This window comes from Papio anubis, chromosome 17, assembly GCF_008728515.1.
Source record: "Papio anubis isolate 15944 chromosome 17, Panubis1.0, whole genome shotgun sequence".
Classification (NCBI taxonomy): domain Eukaryota; kingdom Metazoa; phylum Chordata; class Mammalia; order Primates; family Cercopithecidae; genus Papio; species Papio anubis.
In genome coordinates this window covers 53657257-53673553 of record NC_044992.1, presented here as the reverse complement: position 1 = coordinate 53673553, position 16297 = coordinate 53657257, and positions in this window count along the sequence as shown.

Here is a 16297-nt window from a genome sequence, read left to right as displayed (position 1 = left end):
TTTGAGACCAGCCTGGCCAACATGACGAAATCCTGTCTCTACTAAAAATAAAAAAATTAGCTGGGCGTTGTGGCAGGTGCCTGCAATTCCAGCTACTTGGGAAACTGAGGTGGGAGAATTGCTTGAACCCAGGAGGCAGAGGTTGCAGTGAGCCAAGATGGCATCACTGCACTCCAACCTGGGTGACAGAGAACTAAGACTCCATCTCAATTAAAAAAAAAAAAGTCAGAAGAGTAGTTATCTGGCTGGGCGGGGTGGCTCACACATGTAATATCAGCACTTTGGGAGGCAGAGTTGGACAGATTGCTTGAACCCAGGAGTTCAAGGCCAGCCTGAGCAACATGGCAAAACCCCCATCTCTACAAAAAATACAACAATTGCCGGGCGCGGTGGCTCAAGCCTGTAATCCCAGCACTTTGGGAGGCCGAGACGGGCGGATCACGAGGTCAGGAGATCGAGACCATCCTGGCTAACACGGTGAAACCCCGCCTCTACTAAAAAATACAAAAAACTAGCCGGGCGAGGTGGCAGGAGCCTGTAGTCCCAGCTACTCGGGAGGCTGAGGCAGGAGAATGTCCTAAACTCGGGAGGCCCGAGGAGCTTGGTGAGCGTGAGATCAGGCCACTGCACTCTATGGGTGACAGAAGCTGAGACTCCGTCTCAACCTAATTTCTGGGCTGGTGGTGAGTGCGTGCCTGTAGTCCCAGCTACTCAGGAGGCTGGTGGGAGGATCGCGAGCCCGGGGTTGAGTTACAGTGAGCCATGGTCATGCCACAGCCCTCCAGCGTGGGTGCCAGAACCAGACACTGTCTCAAAAAAAAAAAAAATGTTATCCAAGGAGTGGGAAAGGTGTTATGATCTAGAAAGAAGAGAGTCAAAGGACTTAGTGTGAGTACTGATGCTAATGGAACAGATGTTTGCTTCATAACTATTTGCTAAACTGTATGTATAATAATACTTTTCTGAATATATATTTCAAATAAATTAAAGAAGGGAATAACCTTGGGGGGAAAATCATAATATACTTTTCCTGTCCCCCAAATTTTCCTGTTTCAAAATACTTTGAACATTTGGCAGCCTCAGCAAAACATGAAGTGCTTTAAACTTTGTAAGTTGTTAATAAAAAGATGTTGGTGAATTGATAAGTCAGCTCATTGCTCGTCGAGAGAGTTAACCTGGAACCAGGCCTGAGTGGGGATAAAAGGCATGGTTATCCAGAAGACCAAAGTGGAAGGGTGACTGTGTGTTGAAGGCATTCCTTACCTTTATGAGGAAGGGGCCTAAAGAGTAAACCTGGGTAAAGGACAGCTGAAACAAGACCCTCTTGCCTGACACTGCTGAGTTCTACAGAACCTGTACCTCCTTGTATACTCCAGATCTCTGAAATGATACCTACTCTACCTGGTTCCTATTCCATGAACAACTTCCTTCCTTTATCTCTGGCTTCTTTTTTTGGAGATGAGGTCCAGCTCTGTCACCAAGGCTGGAGTGCAGTGACACAATCTTGGCTCACTGCAACCTCTGATTCCCGGGTTCAAGCGATTCTTGTGCCTCAGCCTCCCAAGTACCTGGGACCACAGGTGCGCACCACCACATCCAGCTGATTTTTGTGTTTTTTGTAGAGATGGGTTTTCACCATGATGGCCAGGCTAGCTCTGGCCTCTTTTTATTTTTATTGTTTTAGGCAGTATCTTGCTCTGTCACCCAGGCTGGAGTACAGGGCTGTGAACATGGCTCACTGCAGCCTCGACTTCCTGGGTTCAAGAGATCCTCCTGCCTCAGCCTCCCATGTAGCTAGGAACAAGGTGCATGCCACCACACTTGGCTAATTTTTGTATTTTTTGTAAAGATGGGGTTTTTGCCATATTTCCCAGGCTGGTCTCAAACTCCTGGGTTAAAGTGATTCTCCCCCTCAGCCTCCCGAAGTGATGGGATTATACACGTGAGCCACCGCACCTGGCCTGGCCTCACTCTTTTAACCCCCCTGAAAATCCAACCTGCTCTGCGGGTAGACTCATTCATTCTGGCTATTAGTCTTTATTTTCTGACTTCATTTTGAATAACTACATGTTTAATGCTGACGAACTCTCTTTAAGAATGAGCTGTCTTGGGACCGGGTGTGGTGGTTCCCATCTGCAACCCCAGCACTTTGGGAAACCCAGGTGGGTGGATCACCTGAGGTCAGGCGTTTGAGACCAACCTGGCCAGCATGGCGAAACCCCTCCTCTACTAAAAATACAAAAATTAGCAGGGCTTGGTGGTGCATACCTGTAATCTCAGCTACTTGGGAGGCTGAGGCAGGAGAATTGCTTGAACCTGAGAGGCAAAGGTCACAGTGAGCCCAGATCGTGCCATTGCACTCCAGCCTAGCCAACAGAGCAAGACTTCACCTCAAAAAAAAAAAAAAGTTAAAAGACGATGGGCTGATGCACAGCCCCAACCTTTTTTTCCCCCACAGAGTTCTGCTCCTTGCTGCTCCCATCTTAAGCACGTCTCAGCCTGCCTGAGGCCCCGCTTAGCCACTGATGAGTGATAGAAACGTTCGATTGGGAAAGGCATACCGGATTGCTCTTTGGGAACTCTAGAGATTCTAATTCAAAGTTTAAAAACATAATATCCATCCCCAGTGGGTCACTCCTTGGAGCTGTTATGAAAATAATAACCAGGCCAGGCATGGTGGCTCATGCCTGTAATCTCAGCACTTTGGGAGGCCGAGGTGGGTGGGCCACCTGTGGTCAGGAGGTCAAGACCAGCCTGACCAACATGGAGAAATCCCGTCTCTACTAAAAGTACAAAAATTAGCTGAGTGTGGTGGTGCATGCCTGTAATCCCAGCTACTCGGGAGGCTGAGGCAGGAGAATCACTTGAACCCAGAAGGCAGAGGTTGCAGTGAGCTGAGTTTCTGCCACTGTACTCCAGCCTGGGTGACAGAGTGAGACTCTGTCTCAAAACAAACAAACAAACAAAACCATATATTGCAAACCAAAAATCCAGGACATATTACCTAATATGCATTTTTAAATTTTAATTATATTAATAATTTTTGTAGAGACAGGTCTCACCATGTTCCCCAGGCGGGTCTCCAACTCCTGGGCTCAAGTGATCCTTCCACCTCTGCCTCCCAACGTGCAGGGATTATAAGCATGACTCACCACCCCAGCTTATTTTTTAAATTTTATTTATTTATTTTTAAAATTTGTATTTGTTTCAGATGGAGTCTTGCTCTGTCTCCCAAGCTGGAGTGCAGTGGTGTGATCTCAGCTCACTGCAACCTCCCCCTCCCAGCTCAATCTCCTGAGTAGCTGGGATTACAGGTGTGCGCCACCACGCCTGGCTAATTTTTGTATTTTTAGTAAAGATGGAGTTTCACCATGTTGGTTAGGCTGATATCGAACTCCTGACCTCATGATCTGCCCTCCTCAGCCTCCCAAAGTGTTAGGATTACAGGCATGAGCCACCACACCTGTCCATTTTTTTTTTTTTTTTTTGGAAATAAGTTCTCCCTCTCTCATCCAGGCTGGAGTGCAATGGTGTAATCATAGCTCACTGCAGCCTTCACCACCTGGGCTCAAGTGATCCTCTTGCCTCAGCTTCCTGAGTAACTGGGATTACAGGTGTGCACCACCACACCTGGCTAATTTATTTTTGGTAGAGATGGAGTGTCGCTATGTTGCCCAGGCTGATCTCAAACTCCTGGCCTCAAGCAATCCTCCTGCCTTTACCTTCCTAAGTGCTGGGATTATAGGTGTGAACCATTGTGCCCCGCCCAAAGTTTTAATAAAGGTACTGAATGCCTGAAATACGGACTGTTCTTAAATATCTGGGATATTTGATTGTCACAGTTGTAAAAAGTCACATTTATTCCCTGCCTCATTCCTTTCCCCTTGTGTGCAAATTAAAGAACAATAAAAGAAATGATGAAACATATTGTTAGATAAAGACTTTGTGATTAGCAATGTAGTTAAAAATGCACAAAAAAGAACAGAACAGAATTGTCCTTGCCTTAGGGGACACTATCTCTAGGGAAGAGGGTCACTGAATTAGGAGGTTTGGGTGGTTACAGTGCTGAAAAAAGGAGGGTGGAGTTCTCACAGCTCCCACGCTGCTCCCACATTTGTGCTCCTCCAACCTTATACACAATCTTTTTCTTTTGAGGCCCAGGTCATCAAGCTGTGAGACCCCATTGTCCACCTCAACTCCATCATCCCCCAACTTTCCATCCATTCCTCCATGTTCATTTATGGTTTGGGCACCTAGGTTTGTATCTTCCTTTCCATCATCCTGGCTAGCAGTTAACATCTAAGCTGCATCTTCCTTCAATCTCTTCAACTCCAGTGACCTTTCCGTCTATAGCAGCCTCCACCCATGACCATGCAAAGGAGCTTCCCAGACCCTGGACCAGTTGCATGACTGAAATCCTAGCTCCCAGGCTTCAACTCTCTGACCTATAACCTTAGCCTTAGCCCCTCTCAACTTTCTTGCTTCCTTACTCTAATTTCCTCTGTACTTTCATCTTCAGAGGCAAGATCTTTTTTTTTTTGTTTTTTTTTTTGTTTTAGACAGTTTCACCCTTGTTGCCCAGGCTGGAGTGCAATGGCACAATCTTGGCTCACTGCAACCTCCGCCTTCTGGGTTCAAGCGATTCTCCTGCCTCGGCCTCCCGAGTAGTTGGGATTACAGGCACCACCACCATGCCCAGCTAATTTTTTGTATTTTTAGGAGAGATGGGGTTTCTCCATATTGGTCAGGCTGATCTTGAACTCCCGGCCCCAAGTGATACACCGCCTCAGCCTCCCAAAGTGCTGCAAAGTGCTGGGATTACAGGCATGAGCCATCATGCCCAGCCATATTAATCTGTTTTTAAAATATTTTTTTTTACTGAGATGTGATCTTGCCATGTTACCTAGGCAGGTCTCAAACTCCTGTGCTCAAGTAATCCTGCCGCCTCTTTCTCTCGAAGTGTGGGATTACAGGTGTGAGCCAGCGTGCTCGGGTCTTTTATTTATTTTATTTTATCTTATTTTATTTTATTCTATTTTATTTTATTTTTTGAGGGAGAGTCTTGCTCTGTTGCCCCGGCTGGAGTGCGGTGGTATGATCTTGGCTCACTGCAACCTCCACCTCCCAGGTTCAAGCGATTCTCCTGCCTCAGCCTCCTGAGTAGCTGGGATTACAGGCACCCACCACCACGCCTGGCTAATTTTTGTAGTTTTAGTAGAGATGTGGTTTCACCATGTTGGCCAGGCTGGTCTTGAACTCCTGACCTCAGGTGATCTGCCCACCTTGGCCTCCCAAAGTGCTGGGATTATAGGCATGAGCCACGGTGCTCAGCATTTTTTTTTTTTTTTTTTTAAATCTGTCTTGAGTTTGCTTCCTTCCTAAATGGTTTTGGCTTCATGATCACGTACACCAAGAGTTACAAACTGAAATGCCATGAAGGGGCCAAGCAGGTAACAAAATTCGAGTGATACAGGCTCAATGTCTTAGTCGCCTCAGGCTACAACAGAATACCATAGACTGGGTATCCTAATAATACAGATGATTTTCTCATGGTTCTAGAGGCTAGAAAGTCCAAGATCAAGGTTTCCAAAGGGTTAAGTTTCTGGTGTTGATGCAGGGCAGGCAAGCCCCAAAACAGGCTTAGCCTAAGCAGGTCCTTGGCTTCACCTAGGAAATAATTCAAGGGCAAACCGAAGGTGTTAGAGGCCAGCTTTTTTTTTTTTCGAGACAGGGTCTCACTCTGTCACCTAGGCTGGAGTGCAGTGGCTTACTGCAGACTCTGCCTCCTGGGTTCAAGTGGTTCTCCAACCTCAACTTCCTGAGTAGCTGGGAGTACAGGTGCATGTCAAAACACCCAGCTAATTTTTTTGTATTTTTAGTAGAGGTGGGTTTTCACCATGGTGGCCAGGCTGGTCTCGAACTCTTGGTCTCAAGTGATCTGCCCACCTCAGCCTCCCAGAGTGCTAGAATTATAGGCATGAGCCACCACACCTGGCCTAGATGCCAACTTTTATTGTAAGCAGTGGCCTACAGCAACAGCAGAGGGACTGCTCCTTGCAGAGCAGGGCTACCCTATAGGCAGTGTGACCAGAGTAGCAGCTCAGGGCAGTTCTGCAGTTATATTTACATTGACCTTTAATTATATGCAAATTAAGGAGCGGACTATACAGATGTTCCTAGAAAAAGGCTGATAAGTTCTGAGTTGCCAAGTTCTTGCCATTGAAAGGGGTGGTAAGCTGGGCACGGTGGCTCACGCCTATAATCCCAGCACATTGGGAGGCGGAGGCAGGTGGATCATGAGGTCAAGAGTTCAAGACCAGCCTGGCCAAGATGGTGAAACACTGTCTCTGCTAAAAATACGAAAATTAGTTTGGCCTGGTGGCAGGCGCCTGTAATCCCAGCTACTCAGGAGGCTGAGGCAAGAGAATCACTTGAACCCGGGGGGCAGAGTTTGCAGTGAGCCAAGGTCGTGCCACTGCACTCCAGCCTGGATGACAGAGTGAGACTCTGTCTCAAAAAAAAAATAAAATAAATAAAATAATATAAAATAAGGGGGGGTGGTAACTCTGGGTGCTGCCATGGAAATAGTAAACTGACATGGCGCACTGGTGAGTGTGTCTTAATGGAAAGGTGCTTTCACCCTGTCCCTGTTTCAGCTAGTCGTCAATTTAGTCTGGTGTCCAAGCCCCACTCTGGAGTCCAGTCCACCTCCTACCTCAGCGTGGGCTTTATTACCTGACTTGCCTTCTTTTTTTTTTTTTTTTTGAGACGGAGTCTCGCTCTGTTGCCCAGGCTGGAGTGCAGTGGCCGGATCTCAGCTCACTGCAAGCTCCGCCTCCCGGGTTTACGCCATTCTCCTGCCTCAGCCTCCCGAGTAGCTGGGACTACAGGCGCCCGCCACCTCGCCCGGCTAGTTTTTTGTATTTTTTTAGTAGAGACGGGGTTTCACCGGGTTAGACAGGATGGTCTCGATCTCCTGACCTCGTGATCCGCCCGTCTTGGCCTCCCAAAGTGCTGGGATTGAAACTTGAAACCACAGCGCCCGGCTGACTTTCTGCTCTTGAAGTGGCCCTCATATAACAGAGGAAAGCTAGAGCTCTCTGGGTTCTCGTCTCATAAAGACACTAATTCTATTAGATCAGGGCTCAGATTTATGACCTCATTTGACCTTAATTACTTCCCATAAATCCCCCCTTTTTTTTTTTTTAATCTCTCTTTTTTTTTTTTTTTTTTTGAGACAGGTTCTCTGTCACCTAGCTGGAGATGCAGTGGCATGATCTAGGCTTCTGACCTTCGCCTCCCAGGTTCAAGCAATTCTCCTTCCTCAGCCTCTTGAGTAGCTGGGACTACAGGTGCACACCACCATGCCTGGCTAATTTTCGTTTGTTTATTTTTTTGAGATGGAGTCTTGCTCTGTCGCCCAGGCTGGAGTGCAGTGGTGCAATCTTGGCTCACTGCAAACTCCGTCTCCCGGGTTCAAGCGATTCTTCTGCCTCAGCCTCCCGAGTAGTTGGGATTACAGGCGTACACCTCCACACTCTGCTAATTTTTGTATTTTTAGTAGAGACAGGGTTTTACCATATTGGTCAGTCTGGTCTCGAACTCCTGACCTCAGATGATCTGCCTCCCAAAGTGCTGGGATTACAGGCATGAGCCACCACGCCCAGACCAAATTTCTTCTTGAAAAAACATTTTAAATGAATAAAATAAAGGATGTATACTCAACAAATTAGGGACAGAAGGAAGCTTCCTCAACCTAAATAAAGAGCATCTATTTACAACTCACGGCTAATAGTTCTTTTTTATGAGACAGGGTCTCACTCTGTCGCCCAGATTGGAGTGCAGTGGTATAATGTCTACTCACCACAATCTCTGCTCCCCAGGCTTAAGTGATTCTTCTGCCTTAGTCTCCGAAGTACCTGGGATTATAGGCTCACGCCACTAGCACCAGCTAATTATTGTATTTTGTTTGTTTGTTTGTTTGTTTTGAGATGGAGTCTCGCTCTGTCTCCCAGGCTGGAGTGCAGTGGTGTGATCTCAGCTCACTGCAACCTTGCCTCCCAGCTTCAAGTGATTCTCCTGCCTCAGCCTCCCGAGTACCTGGGACTACAGGCACGTGCCACCACGCCTGGCTGACTTTTTTTTTTTTTTTTTTTTTTTGTATTTTTAGTAGAGATGGGGTTTCACTGTGTTAACCAGGATGGTCTTGATCTCCTGACCTCGTGATCTGCCTGCCTTGGCCTCTCAAAGTGCTGGGATTACAGGCGTAAGCCACTGTGCCTGGCCTAATTTTTATATTTTTAGAAGAAATGTTTTTAGCAGAGATGGGGTTTCACCATATTGTCCAGGCTGGTCTTGACCTCCTGACCTCAAATGATCCATCCGCCTTGGCCTCCCAAAGTTCTGGGATTACAGGCTTGAGCCATCACACCTGGCCCCACAGCTAATACTTAATGATGAAAGACTATAAGTTTTTCTCCTAAGATCAGGAAGAAGACAAGGATATTTACTATTGCCACCTCTATTCAACATTATACTTAAATTTCTAGCCAGGAAATTATCAAGAAAAAGAAATAAAAGCCATACAAATTGGAAAGGAAGAAATAAAACCATCTGTATTTGCATATGACAAGATCTTGTTTGTAGGAAATTCTAAGGAATCCACAAAACCGTCAGAACAAGTAAACAAATTCGGGAAAGCTGCAGGTGTAAGAGTGATATAAAAAAAAAATTGGCCTGGCGCAGTGGCTCACGCCTGTAATCCCAACACTTTGGGAGGTCGAGGTGGGCAGATCACGAGGTCAGGAGTTCGAGACCAGCCTGACCAACATGGTGAAACCCCCATCTCTACTAAAAATACAAAAATTAGCTGGGTGTGGTGGCACGCACCTGTAATCACAGCTATTCGGGAGACTGAGGCAAAAGAATTGTTTGAACCTGGGAGGTGGAGGTTGCAGTGAGCCAAGATCGCACCACTGCACTCCAGCCTGGGTGACGGAGAGAGACTCTGTCTCAAAAAAAAAAAAAAAAAAAAAATTTATTTCTATACAGTAACAATTAGGAAGCTGAAAATGAAACTAAGAAAATTCTTTTACAATATCGTTTACAAACGTACATTTAGGAATGAATTTGACCAAAGTGCTAGATCTTTTTCTTATTTATTTATCTTTTGGTTCCTAAAGACTCACGCCAAAAACAAAATAAAGCAAAATCTTAATAGTAATAAATTAATTTTGCAAAGTTGGAGGATACAAGATCAACGTACAAAAATCAGTTGTTTACTTATTTATTTATTAAGAGACAAGGCCGCAGTATGTTGCTGAGGCTAGAATGCAGTGATCATTTACAGGCACAGTTACAATGCACTATAGCCTCAAACTTATGGCCTCAAGCAATCCTCCTGACTCAGGCTCCCAAGTAGCTGAGACTGCAGGTGGTGCACCACTACACCTGGCTCAGTTCAATTTCTATACACTAGAAATGAACAATCCAAAAATGAAATTAGTAAAACAATTCCATTTGTAATAGCCCCCCAAAAATCTTAGGAATAAATTTAATCAAGGAAGTGCAAACTACAAAACATTATTGAAAGAAATTAAAACAAACTTAAATACATGAAAATACATTGTGTGTTCATGGATTGAAAGACTTACTACTCTTCACATAGCAATGCTTCCCAAATTGATCTACAGACTCAACACAATCTCTATCAAAATCCCAACCACCTTTTTTGCAAAAATGGACAAGCCAATTCTAAAATTCACATTAAATTGTAAGGAACATCAAATAGACAAAACAATCTTTGAAAAATAAGAACAAAATTGGAAGACTCACACTTCCTGATTCAAAATCTAATTCAAAGTACCAGTCATTGAGCCCCTGGGCACTGGCTTAAGGATTGACACATAGATCAATGGAATAGAATTGAAAGTCCAGAAATGAGTCTCACGTTATGGTCAACTGATTTTTTTTTTTTCTTTTTGAGACAGGGTCTCACTCTGTCACTCAGGCTGTAGTGCAGTGATCAAGGCTCACTGCAGCCTCCGCCTCCTGATCCCCCTGCCTCAGCCTCCCAAGTCACTGTGACCACAGGCATGTGTCACCATGCCCAGCTAATTTTTTTTTTTTTTTTTTAAGACAGAGTCTCTGCTCTTGTTGCCCAGGCTGGAGTGCAAAGGCACAATCTCGGCTCACCACAACCTCTGCCTCCGGGGTTCAAGCGATTCTTCTGCCTCAGCATCCCTAGTAGCTGGGATTACAGGCATGCGTCACCACGCCAGGCTTATTTTGTATTTTTAGTAGAAAGAGGGTTTCTCCATGTTGGTCAGGCTGGTCTCAAACTCCCGACCTCAGGTGATCCGCCCGCCTCAGCCTCCCAAAGTGCTGGGTTACAGGCGTGACCCACCGCGCCTGGCCCGCCCAGCTAATCTTTTTAATTCTTATTTTAGAAATAGAGTCTCCCTGTATTGCCCAGTCTGGTTTTGAACTCCTGGGCTCAAATGATCCTCTTGCCTTGGGCTCCCAAAGTACTGGGATTAGAGGCGTGAACCACGGTGCCCAGCCAAAGTCATCTGATTTTTAATAAATATGCCAAGACAATTCAGTGAGGGAAAGTGTAGAAAAAATATTTTCAAACAATGGTCCTGGGACAACTAGATACCCACACACAACAGAATGAAGTTGAACCCTCACCTCATATTACCTACAAAAATTAACTCAAAACATAACAGAGCCGTTGTTCATAAAACATTTGTTGGACTGAAAAGTAGAAAATTCTTTTTTTTAAGATGGAGTCTTGCTCTGTTACTCTGTCACCAGGCTGGAGCGCAGTGGCATGATCTCAGCTCACTGCAACCTCTACCTCCCGGGTTCAAGTCATTCCCCTGCCTCAGCCTCCGGAGTAGCATGCCTGTAATCCCAGCTACAGACTGAGGAAGGTGGATCATTTGAGGTCAGGAGTTTGAGATCAGCCTGGACAACATGGTGAAACCCCATCTCTACTAAAAATACAAAAATTAGCTGGGTGTGGTGGCGCATGCCTGTAATCCCAGCTACTCGGGAGGCTGAGGCGGGAGAATCTCTTGAACCCACGAGGTGGAGCTTGCGGTGAGCCGAGATCACACCACTGCACTCCAGCCTGGGCAACAGAGACTCTATCTCAAAAAAAAAAAAAAAAAAGGAAAGAAAGAAAAATTAGCTGGGCATGGTGACAGGCGCCTGTAATCCCAGCTACTTGGGAGATTGAGGTGGGAGGATCAGTTGAACCTGGGAAGCAGAGGTTGCAGCGAGCCGGGATAGCGCCACTGCACTCCAGCCCAGGCGACAGAGTGAGATTCCGTCTCAAAAACTAAAACTAAAAATAATACACACACACATATACACATACTCCTCTTTATTTCTTCAGTGAGACCTGAAGATATACATCCATAATTTGAGAACAGGATGGGCCGGGCTTGGTGGTTCATGCCTGTAATCCCAGCACTTTGGGAGGCTGAGGCAGGTGGATCACCTGAGGTCAGGAGTTTGAGACCAGCCTGACCAACATGGAGAAACCCTGTCTCTACTAAAAATACAACATTAGCCAGGCGCATGCCTGTAATCCCCGCCATTGCACTCCAGTCTGGGCAACAAGATTGAAACTCCACCTGAAAAAAAAAAAAAAGAAGAAGAATAGGATACTATAAAAAATGAACAATAGCCGGGCGCGGTGGCTCAAGCCTGTAATCCCAGCACTTTGGGAGGCTGGGGGTGGTAGGATCCCCACAAGAATCAGGAGAATCAAGACCATCCCTGGCCCCAGCTGCGGTGAACCCGTCTCTACTAAAAGTACAAAGAGCTAGCAGCAGTGCTTGAGGCGCCTGTGTTAGCTACTCGGAGGCTAGACAGGTAAACCCGGGGCGGGCTTGCAGTGATGAGAGGCTGAGATCAGAGCCCTGCACTCCAACCTGGGTGACAGGCCAGACTCAGTCTCAAAAAAAAAAAAAAAAAAAATGAACAATAAAGAAAACAAGAAAAACTATAAATAAATTAAAATATGATATGAGGCTGGGTGTGGTGGCTCACACCTGTAATCTCAGCACCTTCAGGGGCTGAGACAGTGTGAATCATTGAGGCCAGGAGTTGAGACCAGCCTGGCCAATATGGGTGAAACCCTGTCTCTACTGAAGAAACAAAATAAGCCGTGTATGGTGGCTACGTGCCTGTAATCCCAGCTACTCAGGAGGCTGAGAACAGGAGAGTCACCCAGACAGAAGTAGGAGGTTGTGTGAGCTGAATCAAGCCACTGCCATTCAACCTGGGTGACAGTGAGAACCTGTCTAAAAAAAAAGCCAAAATTTATTTTTTTTTTTTTGAGGCGGGTCTCGCTCTGTCGCCCAGGCTGGAGTGCAGTGGCGCGATCTTCAGCTCCGCCTCGGTCCCGCCATTCTTCCGCCTCGGCCTCAGTACTGGACTTCCTGGCGCTCCCTCCCTCCCAGCCCTGTATTTTAGTAGAGACAGGGTTTCCACCATGTGCTCAGATGATCTCGATCTCGACCTGTCCCCGCCTCGGCCTCCAAAATGCTGGGGTAAACTGGCTTTCTATCCCTCACGCTCAGAATTTAAATTCAATAGAAAATTTGAAGGTTGAAGAAATCTCTGGGAATGTATTATTTAAATTATTTCTTTTCTTTTGAGACAAGGTCTTGCTCTGTCTCCCAAGCCGCTGTGCCATTGGCTGTTCTAGCTCTGCAGGCCTCAAACTCTGGCCTCAAAACAGAGAATTCTCATGTCTCAGCCTCCCAAAAGTGCTTCCGGATTGACATGACCACTGCAGCTGGCCAGAGATGTGGGAATTTAAAGGTGTTGAAAATGAAAATAAGAAAATTGGAGAGTTGAGAACAGTTTGAAGGCAGAGGCAGGTAAGCTTGAGCCGGGAGCAGAGTATAGTCTGGGAAACACAGAAACCCCATCTCTACAAAAAAAAAAATTTTTCAACGAGTCTTGCCCTGTCACCCAGAGTTGGGTGCAGTGGCATGATCTTAGCTCATTGTAACCTCACCTCCCGGGTTCAAGCAATTCTCTTACCTCAGCCTCCCATGCTGCTTGAGATTATAGTGTGTGCCACCTGGCTAATTTTTGTATTTTTTTTTTTTGAGACTAGAGGGAATCTCGCTTCAATGTCTCCCCAGACTGGAGTGCAGTGGCCCATGCGATCTGGAAGCTCACTGGCTCCCTCCCGGGTTCACACCATTCTCCTGCCTCAGCCTCCCCAGAGTAGCTGGGGCCTGGCTCCCTTCCCTGCGCCCTGGCTAGGTGATCTGCCGCCTCCAGCCTCCCAAAGTGGGATTACAGATGTGAGGCGCATGCAGCCTTTTTTTTTTTTGAGACAGTGTTGCTGTGTTGCCCAGGCTGGAGTACAGTGGCACAATCTCAGCTCACTGCAACCTCTGCCTCCTGGGTTCCAGCGATTGTTGTGCCTCCAACACCCCAAGTAGCTGGGATTACAGGTGCACACCATCATGCCTGGCTAGTTGTATTTTTAGTAGAGATGGGGTTTTACCATGTTGGCCAGGCTCCTCTCAAACTTCGGGCCTCAAGCGATCCACCTGCCTCAGCCTCCCACAGTGCTGAGATTACAGGCCTGAGCTACTGCACCAAGCTCCAGCTCCAGATTGTGAGTTTCAGAGCCAGGCTAGGATTCAGACTCAGATCTGTGAGATTTCTGCTGCTCAGGCTGTTAATCAGTGACTCGTGGTCTTTTTTCTTTTAGACAGAGTTTTACTCTTATTGCCCAGGCTGGAGTGCAATGGCTTGATCTCGGCTCATTGCAACCTCCGCCTCTCAGGGTCAAGTGATTCTCCTGCCTCAGCCTCCCAAGTAGCTGGGATTACAGGCACCCGCCACCATGCCCGGCTAATTTTTGTATTTTTAGTAGAGACAGGGTTTCACCATGTTGGTCAGGCTGGTCTCAAACTCCTGACCTCGTGATCTGCCCACCTCGGCCTCCCAAAGTGCTGGCATTACAAGCGTGAGCCACTGCACCCAGCCTGACTCGTGGTCATCTTTTGAGATTATTTCTGATATCCCATAGACATTTCAAAAGCAAAATGTCAAAAACTACACTTGCCTCTCAAACCTTCATTCTCTCGGTGTGATAGGCACCCTCCTTCCCATCTTCCTTTGCTTCCATGGGTCACTCAAAGCTGAAGACCTGCAAGTCATCTCAGCATCCTGTCCTGTATCCCATCGGCAGTCATCACAGCCTCTCAATTCTGGCTCCTAAATACCCCTTGGATTTGGCCTCTCCTCCCCGTTCCCCACTGGCATTGTTTCATTTCAGGACTTTATGGTTTCTTGCCTGGGTTTCTGCAGCAGCCTCCTAACTGCTCTCCTGACTCCAGTCTTGCCCTCTCTGTTCCATTTTTCATACTGCACACAGGGTGATTTTTCTAAAATGTAAATGTGACCATATCTCTTGCAGGCTTAAAACCCCTCGAAGGTTCTTCACCCACTCAAGGGTGCAGCACACACCTCCCAGCACAGCTCTGCAAGTTGACCCCGCCCTTCTTCTCCATCAGTGGTTCTCAGAGTGTGGCCCTCTGAGCAGCAGCACTCTGACCCGCTACATCAAGATCTCTAGGCATGGAGCTTACGAGACTGTGTAAACAAGGCCAGTTTTTTTTTTGTTTGTTTTTTTGAGACAGAGTCTTGCTGTGTCACCCAGGCTGGAGTGCAGTGGCTTGATTTTGGCTTACTCAATCTCCACCTTCCAGGTTCAAGTGATTCTCCCGCCTCAGCCTCTTGAGCAACTGGGACTATAGGTGTGCACCACCACACCCAGCTAATTTTTGCATTTTTAGTAGAAACGAGGTTTCACCACATTGGCCAGGCTAGTTTCGAACTCCTGACCTCAAGTGATCCACCCGCCTTGGCCTCCCAAAGTGCTTGGATTACAGGCATGAACCACCATGCTCAGCCAACAAGGCCAGTTTTTATGCACATTTAAGTTTGAGAACCACGTTGCAGTTAATCTCATCTGGTTTCCTTTCTTGAACTCCATGCTTTAGCCTCATTGAACCATCAGTTTCTGGAAAGTGGTATATTATCCCTCACCTTCTAGAATTTGTACATGCTATTCTCTGTCCTTATCTCATGGCAATGGTTTTGTCTGCTTTTATCCATATTCCCCACCTCTGTGGAAACTGGAAGGCAGGGGCACCACCTTAATCATTTTTACAACTTTAGGGTCTTGGACCTGACATACAGTAGGTCCTCAATAACTATTTTATTTCTCTCTCTCTCTTTTTTTTTTTTTTAGAGACAGGGTCTCAGTCTGTCACCCAGGCTGGAGTGCAGTGGCTCAATCATGGCTCACTTCCCCTTCAACCTCCCGGGCTCAAGCAATCCTCCTGCCTCAGCCTACCAAGTAGCTGAGACTACAGGCACTCACCATCATGGCCAGCTAATTTTTAATTTTTTGTAGAGATGGGGTCTTGTTATGTTGCCCCAGCTGGTCTCCAAATATTGGCCTTAAGTGATCCTTCCACCTCAACCTCCCAAAGTGCTGGGATTACAGGCATGAGCCAGTGAGCCTGGACATTCAATAGCTATTTTCTTAATGAACACTGAGGTTAAGATGAGCAGAAACCTAACTGCTAAAAGCAGGCAACATTCAGCTATCAGGATTTATGAGGGAGAACACAGTAACCTGTGCGATTACTTAGGAATACCTAGAGTCAATGCACATTTATTTTCATTTTACTCCAGCCCCACTGGTGATCTCTGTCCAGTAATCTAACTAAATTGATGACAGTGGCAATGAAAGGAAATCATAGATACATATTATTGTAAAGGAAAAGAAATGCAAATGAATGGGTATGGGGACAGTCTGTACAATTCAAGATCTCATCTCTTCATATATATATTATGCAATATATATATTTACATATATATATTTTTATATATATTTTAATATATATATATATTTTTTTTCAAGAGAGGATCTTACTTTGTCACCTAGGGTGGAGTGCAGTGGTATAATCTCATCTCACTGCAACCTCCATCTCCCAGGTTCAAGTGATCCCCCCACCTCAGCCAGTCAAGTAGCTGGAACTACAGGCACGTGCCACCACGCCTGGCTAATTTTTGTATTTTTAGTAGAGATGGGGTTTCACCATGTTGGTCAGGTTGGTCTCGAACTGGTGACCTCAAGTGATCTGCCTGTCTCAGCCTCCCAAAGTGCTGGGATTACAGGCATGAGCCGCCATGCCCTGCCTCTTACATTTTAATCCAGAAGGGCAGAATCCTAAAGGCTGAA